At 28.3% G+C, this 8649-nt stretch overlaps 1 long non-coding RNA gene across 5 annotated transcripts; it reads right to left on the reverse strand.

Annotated features, from left to right (window-relative positions):
• Positions 1-512: 512 nt before the first annotated feature.
• On the reverse strand, positions 513-5371 carry LOC146887200 (uncharacterized). Of its 5 annotated transcripts, none has more exons than XR_014994707.1 (10): positions 5077-5371; positions 4877-4969; positions 4583-4717; positions 3545-3605; positions 2218-3287; positions 1693-1774; positions 1279-1349; positions 1112-1209; positions 924-998; positions 513-762 (listed from the first exon to the last, which is right to left on the reverse strand). It is a non-coding gene; the product is annotated as an uncharacterized LOC146887200 (long non-coding RNA). The 5 variants fall into 5 exon arrangements; XR_014994709.1 differs by having other exon boundaries at positions 2218-3073; positions 3173-3211; positions 3545-4717; XR_014994706.1 differs by having other exon boundaries at positions 2218-3073; positions 3173-3287; positions 3545-4717.
• Positions 5372-8649: the final 3278 nt, after the last annotated feature.

Raw genomic sequence — 8649 nt, forward strand, 5'->3', positions numbered from 1 at the left:
GTCATCTTATAAGTTACCGACAAATTCTTCTTCTTCTTATTAATATTATTAATTATATCGTTTACACTTAGTAATCACAGTGACCAATACGTAAAGATTTCTTTAAACAATGATTATTAAAATTTATCTTAAATGATTCTGTTATATAAGAGTGAAAGGCATATATATATATATATATATATATATATATATATATATATATATATATATATATATATATATATATATATATATATATATATATATATATATATATATTAATTAGGGTATATGTTAATTTAAAACTTCTTGATGTATTAATTAATTGATTAAATAAATTTATCCGTCAGCTAAAACTAACTTGGTCAGAAATTAAAAATAATAATTTAAAAATATTATACGTGAGACTTCTATATAAAAAATCTCATTTTATTCTAGTTTTCTTTCTTCAAATTCTATAGAAATTTGTCAAAAAATTATAGTTTGCAAAAGCCTAAAGCACGCCAACAAATAAAAATTCCCCACCAGGGCAGTTTCATAACTTTCTTAGATTGTTTTTTTGTTACAAAAGAAATCATGTAACTCATCTCTTTCATGGACGATCCTGCATTTGTTTACTAAGTTCATAAAATTACAACTTGTACTTGTATATATGATGTACCACAGTGAGAATAATGATTACTTTCATGGCCTATAGAAATCAGCGACCTTGAGTTTCTGGCTTCATAAATTAGTCTCTAGCTTCCACATGTAAGTAGTAGTTTCTGACCCTCACCACCTCAACTAATTGCAGAAAACAATAGTATGAAGCTAAACCTTCAGGTATATGTATAACATTTAGATTAAGATGTCTCAGCAGAAAAGCCCCAAAAACACAAGGAAAAATCCCACTCACAAAACAAACATGAAGTTGTTCTCATGCCAGAAATGTAATGCTAATGTACCTCAATTTAGGCACTGCTTCCTTCCATAATGTAATCAATCTTGTTCTTGAATCATACACCATTTTAGTTTCACAGCTGAGGCAAAATATAAACTTGGGTTGTTAAACTAATGATCTATCATAAATCACAGTATTAGTCTAATTATAGGGTGGGGACAATGCCGGGTAAACCAGTTTTATACTACTTACTTTTCACATTTGACATTGTTGATGGAATTGCCACTTGAAACTAACAGTATAGTCCCAAAGAAAGAAGTATTTTCAGTGCTACAGTTAGGACAGGGGCCCTTTACAGATAAAACTATGTTAGTACTTGTGTTATGCAGAATAAAGAGATAGTGCAGCAAAAACTGTACCTTTAAAATCAAAAAGTCTTTTACAATTGCCCTTGTAATTGATTGAGCCAACCACAAAATAAAAGGAATGGCTGCAAACCAAGTTAGAAAACATAGATATACTCAGACAGAGTACATTCATACTCCAATGAATCAAAATACAAACAAATTTAAGAACAGAACAGACAACAGAATTTTAAAACAGTAAACATAAGGACTTAATTTTTCTATCCTTCCATCTTCAATCCAATTCAATTTTCAAACCAATATCTTCCCTTACTTTCTTTCCCTTGTATAAAACAGAAGGAAAGTAGAAAATTGCAAATACATACTACAACAGTTCATTCTAAATACTGAGAGTGTGATAAAAAATCAGCAACCAAGATTTGAGATCACAACCCATCAGAGACAGGTGACAGAAGAAAATAAAATCACCTCTGCATTAGCAAATGTGGATTGCCTCCTGATACTGCACTTAGAATACTTGACAACAGACTTCGAACCATACCAGAACAACCTATTAATCAAGAAAAAGGAACTAAAAACATATTTATAAAAAGGAACTTTGAATGTAGAACTAAATATGTGAGCATATATACCTAAAACCAAGTCAATCCATCAATAGTTGAATGTTAATTCATACATTCAGTGAACAATTCCACAAGCATTTTCTAGTAGAACTTTAACTCTGATAGAAGAACACCAAAATAGTAGATATGGGTTTTAGGGTAATATACCTAATAGTTAGTTTTCTTAGTTTTTAAGTAGATAATTAGAGTATAAATCATTTCATTAATCTCATAATCTTAAAAATATTTGACAAATGCTTGAGCACCATTCATGTGATACATGTATTATGCTGGAAATACATTAACAAACTTCAGCACAAACAAAATTTTCATTGCTTTCAGTTTCAACTTTAATCACTTCCTCTCCTTCGTCGGATCTCCAAAACCCCACCTGCTAAAAACCCACAAAAAAGAATCAAGGACACAGAATCCTCCATTGACCCTTCTTTAAGCCTCTTTGATCAACAACTGTCCCTTAGTCTTTCCCAAGATAAACTTCACGATGACTCAGTCAAGAAAGATCCCCGGAAAATTGAAAGAAAGTAAGTATCTTTATAAAAATATTTAATGGACAAACTAAAACATCAGCAACAGAATAGGAGAAATATGGTGGATCATTTCTACAAGCTATTTTAAAGAACCTATGGTTTAAAGGTTTAAAGCATAGAGGAACATGATCCTCCAAGTAAGTTACACTACTTTTTCACTATTTTAAGCTTATCCACGGGCATCTCATTTCAAACTGTTATTAGGAAAGGGGGCGATTTATTTCTTCACTACCATTTTCAATCAAATTAAATTTGTTAATTCCAAAACTAAACCATGCATGCTTCAATATAATACAAGAATGATAGTTTCCGAAGAGACATATCGGGCGATACTAAATCATTCTATTCAAAATTGTCAAACAGATTGCCTCTAATAACTTTGGATCTTCCATTTTTACACCACAATCACTGTAAACAAAGCTCCATTAACACAATCAATACAAAGGGTTACATTGGTCAATTCTGAACGTTGTTTCAATGTAAATAGTGGACATGATTAGAAGCTTTCCCAGTTTAGTAGCCATCTAGAACTTTCAAGCCTATCCTTTTTTTTTTCCTGTTATTCCTTTTAAACAAATAATTGATTCTAGAATACAGTTCTAACGCTTTTGTAATGGAAAACTTGTTGTGCTTGCCTGAAGAATCCAAAAACACATTTGCCTTAACAACATTCAGCCTTAAGTCTTTCAACGCATTCATCTGCAACAGTGGTTATAGTCAGTTCTAGTAATACTCATTATCCAAAAATGAAAGTAAAAAGAGAGTGAGTGGCTTCAATTATAGTGTCAAGAAGAGCACCAAGGCGATCACCAAAGGTTATCTCAACCACCGTTGCATCTGGATCAAAGTCTTAATCAATTATAAGTCATAACTATAGGAGTTGGAATGGTATCAGTCTCTCTTTGACTCCCATCTTGTTCTCCACACAAAAGTTGAACTCAAATGTTTTAGTGATGAGAGTCAACAACCATCATAGGAATGAAGTAGGTAGTGCATATATATATATATATATATATATATATATATATATATATATATATATATATATATATATATATATATATATATATATATATATATATATATATATATATATATATATATATATATATATATTCACATGCAATAAATGAATGACAATCATATTCTTTGATTTTGCTAAATATATACCTCCACAATACCGATACCTGTTGATGCTCGTAGGATGATTGTTATTCCTGAAGATGATAATCTGACAAAATGGTACATACAATTAATACAAATAGTTGGGGTGCAGTCCTAGCATCTTTACTCTCACTTCACTTTTATAATTCCTCCACAAATTGGACATATTAATCAATCAATATCTTTCACTACTCATCTTATATCTTAAGAGATCATACTTTTAACTAAGTCATTACGTGAATTTAAGCATTACAGCAGAAACTGTCAATCCAATAGAAGCTAGATGGAATTTCGTCATACACAAGACAAGCAACACAAAATTAGAGTTAGCATATATATCTTGCTTTGTGAGTAATGTAACAGAGTTTGGTAGCATTAGCAATAGAAGAGCCCTTGAAGTAGACAATTGGCGTGATGTTAATTCAAATTGTATCATCAAGGGCCAACTTTGTAGCTTTCTCTTGCCATTTTAAGAGAGACAACTTGTTCAACATAAGTTGCATATAGTTATCCTGCGTTGCCTATAATCATTATGAGAAATCCAAGATAAAAAACTGTAATATTTGAAGGAAGTAAAATTATAGTGGCTTCACTGGTATCAGCCTTGCATCCACTGCCTTAAATAAAAACCAATTTAAAATGAAACATAACAACATCAAGAAAAACCACAACCATAATCCAACAACATCTACTGATAATAATAAAATTACCACCTTTCTTCAACTTTCTTCAATAGGGAGTAAAACTATGGCACGAGTAACTCGTAAAACATAATACTGATTAGAATTTAGAAAGCAACCAATAACATGTTTGAAAAGTTTAGAATAAATACTTACTTATCATCAGACTTTTCGTAGATCATGTCCAAAGTTTCAAATACGATTAAGTGGTGATAATAATAAAATTACATTAAAGATTTAAACTTTCTTCAACTTTCTTCAAAAGGGAATAAAACCATGGCATGAGGAATCGTAAAACATAACACTGATTCGAATTTAGAAAGCAGCCACTAACATGTTTGAAAAGTTTAGAATAAATACTTACTTGATCAGCCGTAGATCTTGTTCAAAGCTTCAAGTACGATTAGGTTGTGATAATAATGAAATTACCTTAAAGATTTAACCTTTCTTCAACTTTCTTCAAAAGGAAATAAAACCATGGCATGAGGAACTCGTACATCTGAGCAGAACAATATGAGATGTAAAGCTTTTTTGGAGACATCTTTCAAAGAAACGAACGAACTCAGAAATCTTACTTGACCAAAGCAGAAGAAATAAGTAACTCAAAATAAATAACAAAATCAAACTCAAAAGAATGAAGAAATAATAAAAATCAAACCTTTTTACACAGCATAATAATTGTGGCTCTTAATAATGATTTTTCATTCTTCTGTCTTGAGAACTTCGTCTTGGGTCTTTAAAAGTCTTCGATCTACTCTTCAATAGAAGAAGAAAACGTCAAAGTACAGAGGAAAAGAAGAATAAGAAACGTTACAAAAATCTATAACACACAACAGGTCCTAACAAAAAAAAGCATACCCTTTTACACGAAAACTTGGAGCCAGCACCTCAAGATCGCAATCCTCACATACAGAAACGACAACACTATCCCAAGCCAGCGTTCGTCCCTATCATCATCCTCGTTATTCCAACACGATCAACCAAATTGAAAACAACATACATCAACCAATTTTGTAACAACTAATTCGTTTTTTTCTTGGAACTGAAAAATGGAGAAGGAGCAGAAATGAATGGTGTTTAACAGTGAGAGGAACAGAAAGGGTGTTTAGGAGGGAGGAGAAGAAGAAGGAATTTTGAAATTCGTAAACCATCCTCGTATGTCACAAACCCTAAATGATGAGCGGGAAGGGAAGCAAAAAGGTTAAAAGAGTTAAGAAAGGAGAATGACAAAAAAACCAACAAATTGGACAGATGTCGAAAAATTAGATATGGGTATAAGGGTAACTTTCAGAGGTGTTTGTTTTCATATATTTTAGATACGTTACCATGCGGATAACCTTTTTCTCATTATTTCAAATATATTAAATTCAAAATGCATTTTAAATTATGTTTTGGATCAAATTATGCAGTTCAAAATACAATTTTAGAATTTGAAATCAGTTTTGGTTACAAGATTAATTTTTGGATTCGAAGATGATTACAAATTTCTTAGTTAGGAATGCAAAATAATCTCTAGAATTCATGGGATGGTAATGCGGTCTATTTGTTCCGATTTGGCTCATTTCACATCTAGTTAATTTCTCTAATCCATTCCACATAGAGATGGCAAATAAATCTGTTCTTGTGGGTATTGTCCGAACCCGTTATCGTTTTGACGAGAATCTCCGCATTGACTGGGTATGGGTATGGGTATGGAGAATCCCCGACTTTTTCAGTTGGGTATGGGGATGTACATATCCCCGCCATAATACTCGTCCCCGCCATATCTCCATTCTCGTTTAAATTATTAAAATATTCACAATTAATTAAGTAACCCTATATATATATATATATATATATATATATATATATATATATATATATATATTCTATTTTTTATTTCTTTTAATTATTTGGTTTGTCATGAAACTCATTCGTACCTCCAATATATATTTTATCTTATCATAACCTTTATGTAATTATGTTAAGATGATGTATGTTAATTAAAAAAAAAAATTATGCCTCACATTTGAATATTTATATTATTTTTTAATATTTTTATTTATTATATATTTTTCTTTCACATGAGAATGTTCATACTCTCAATTTAAGGTAATATAACAAAAATTATTTACTTATTATTATTATTATTATTATTATTATTAATTTTTGTTTAATTTGAAGAACTTTTTTGTTTCATTAAAATAATTTTCGTTATTTTTCAACCATTGAGTATACATGTTGATATTTGAAAAGTTTTCTTAGTTCTCTAAGATATTTTTCATTTTATCATACCTTAATTATACATTTGATTTCCTTTGTACGATTTCTTTTGATAGTCTCTCAAATTATTTCTAAAACACACATTTGTTAGTTTTTTAATATTTTTATTTGTTGTTTATTTTCATCATGTAGAAAAATATTTAGATATATTCTATCTAATTATTTTTTACTTTATAACTCATTATTAATCATACTGTAATTTTTTCACTTTAAATTATGTTTGAAGTGGTTAAAATTTTATATATATATATATATATATATATATATATATATATATATATATATATATATATAATGATATTTAGGAATAGTATATGATAATTCACTATAAAAAAACATGAAATAGTGACTGATTTAGTCATTAACCCATATCAGTCACTATTTTTCGTCATTAGTGGTAGTAGTTGATTTATTGTCTGAATCAGTGATTAAATTAGTGATCGATTCAATGATCGAATCAGTACTTGATTTAGTGACAAATTTAATTACTAATTTATTTGTAATTTAATGACAAATTTTTTGGTCACTAATGATATTTCTATTTAATTTTAACCACTTCAAACATAATTTAATAATTAGTTCTCTAAGGTATTTTTCATCTCATCATACCTTAATTATACATTTGTTTTCCTTTGTACAATTTCTTTCAATAGTCTCTTAAATTATTTCTAAAACACACATTTGTTAGTTTTTTAATATTTTTATTTGTTGTTTATTTTCATCACGTAGAAAAATATTTCGATATATTCTATCTAATTATTTTTTACTTTATAACTCATTATTAATCATACTGTAATTTTTTCACTTTAAATTATGTTTGAAGTGGTTAAAATTTTATATATATATATATATATATATATATATATATATATATATATATAATGATATTTAGCAATATTATATGATAATTCACTATAAGAAAAATATGAAATAGTGACTAATTTAGTCATTAACCCATATCAGTCACTATTTTTCGTCATTAGTGGTAGTAGTTTATTTATTATCTGAATAAGTGATTAAATTAGTGACCGATTCAATGATCGAATTGGTATTTGATTTGGTGACCAATTTAATTACTAATTTATTTGTAATTTAATGACAAATTTTTTGGTCACTAATGATATTTCTATTTAATTTTAACTACTTCAAACATAATTTAATAATTAGTTCTCTAAGGTATTTTTCATCTTATCATACCTTAATTATACATTTGATTTTCTTTGTACAATTTCTTTCAATAGTCTCTTAAATTATTTCTAAAACACACATTTGTTAGTTTTTTAATATTTTTATTTATTGTTTATTTTCATAAAGTAGAATAATATTTTGATATATTATATCTAATTATTTGTTATTTTATAACTTATTATTAATCATATTGTAATGTTTTCACTTTAATTGTATAAATAACTTTTATCTACTACAATATAAAAATTTTAATGTAATTGCTATGAATATTTATTTGTCACTATCCAACATATATTGAAGTTCAAAAGATACAAAATCTATGTCAAAATTTTATTATTATGTTTATTATTTGTTCTTTGTGTCATTTTGATCAAGTGATGTATTATAACTTTTATTAGTGTATAAAAAAGAGATTCATTAGAATTTAAAAAATAGAAGTAAACAAACATTTAAAATATATTTTAATTTGAATATTTGTTTTCCTTTTATATTTTTTTGAAATATTTTTTAATTTTATCCACTAAGTTTCATCAATGTTGTAGTTTGCAAATTTAATAAATGTCTTGGTTCTCATGAAATTTTATTTGGTATTATAATCTAAAATGTAGACAATTATAATTTATTTCAAAATATTTGATATGGAAGAAACAATCATCCTCCTAATATTGAATATTTGATAATATTATGTTTTCTTTACCGTAATTTTTTTCTTTTATAAAAATTAATATTGAAGTAGTTAGAATACGGGTACGGGTATGGGTACGAGATTATACCCGTTACCCGGTGGGGATGGGGATGAGACAAAAGTTTGATACCCGTTGGGTTTGGGTATGGGGATGTGGATGAATTGTTTTTGCGGGGATGGGTATGGGATAGCGAAACCCGTCCCCGCCCGCCCCGTTGCCATCCCCACGTAATATTTGGTTTGTAGGTTTGTGGACAGGAAGTGATCCACATAAGTAATTATTTATTTTTATAATT

The sequence above is a fragment of the Vigna unguiculata genome, chromosome 4, assembly GCF_037176805.1.
Source record: "Vigna unguiculata cultivar grain cowpea cultivar isolate G323 ecotype 2 chromosome 4, ASM3717680v1, whole genome shotgun sequence".
NCBI lineage: Eukaryota > Viridiplantae > Streptophyta > Magnoliopsida > Fabales > Fabaceae > Vigna > Vigna unguiculata.